We start from the raw sequence: 969 nt of genomic DNA on the forward strand, positions 1-969 counted from the left end.
GGAGGCATCGTTTACATATATATTGGTTTTTGCATGCTCTACTAGGTTAATGTCATGAGGTTGGCTATCGAGCATGCCCAAGTGATGACTTGATTGTGTGCTTGCTTGAATTCTTCACATTTCATACCATCGGTTAGTTGTCGAATCATTCCTCGATCATAACCTTCGTTCTTGGTTCATGTATGCTCTCTTCCACATAGGGCAAGCCAGAATTAACTATCTTACCCAGGACCGCCGAAGCAGCGTGGACCAGGGGAGAACTATACTTTGTCTTGTATGCCCTCTTCCACATAGGGCAAGCTAGAATGAACTATCTTACCCAGGACCGCCGGAGCAGCGTGGACCAGTGGAGGACTATACTTTGTTCATTACACCACAGTATTAAGTATGGTGTCCTCTTCCACATAGGGCAAGCTAGAATTAACTATCTTACCCAGGACCGCCGAAGCAGTGTGGACCAGGGGAGGACTATACTTTATACTTCACACACTAGCCATATTGAAGTCATCACTTGGTTGAAGCACTGAACTAGGGCGAGTCTATCGTTTACTTTGCATTGGGATAATACGCTGCATGCTCTCTTAGGTTAATGTCATGTGGTTGGCTATAGAGCATGCCCAAGTGATGACTTTGTTTAAAGCTCAACAGGTAGAGTATTATGTCCTCTTCCACATAGGGCAAGCTAGAATTAACTATCTTACCCAGGACCGCCGGAGCAGCGTGGACCAGGGAGAACTATACTTTGTCTTGTATGCCCTCTTCCACATAGGGCAAGCTAGAATTAACTATCTTACCCAGGACTGCAAAGCAGCGTGGACCAGTGGAGGACTATACTTTGTTCATTACACCACAGTATTAAGTATGGTGTCCTCTCCACATAGGGCAAGCTAGAACTAACTATCTTACCCAGGACCGCCGAAGCAGTGTGGACCAGGGGAGGACTATACTTTATACTTCACACACTAGCCA

This window comes from Anopheles coustani (genome assembly GCF_943734705.1).
Source record: "Anopheles coustani chromosome X unlocalized genomic scaffold, idAnoCousDA_361_x.2 X_unloc_115, whole genome shotgun sequence".
Taxonomy (NCBI): domain Eukaryota; kingdom Metazoa; phylum Arthropoda; class Insecta; order Diptera; family Culicidae; genus Anopheles; species Anopheles coustani.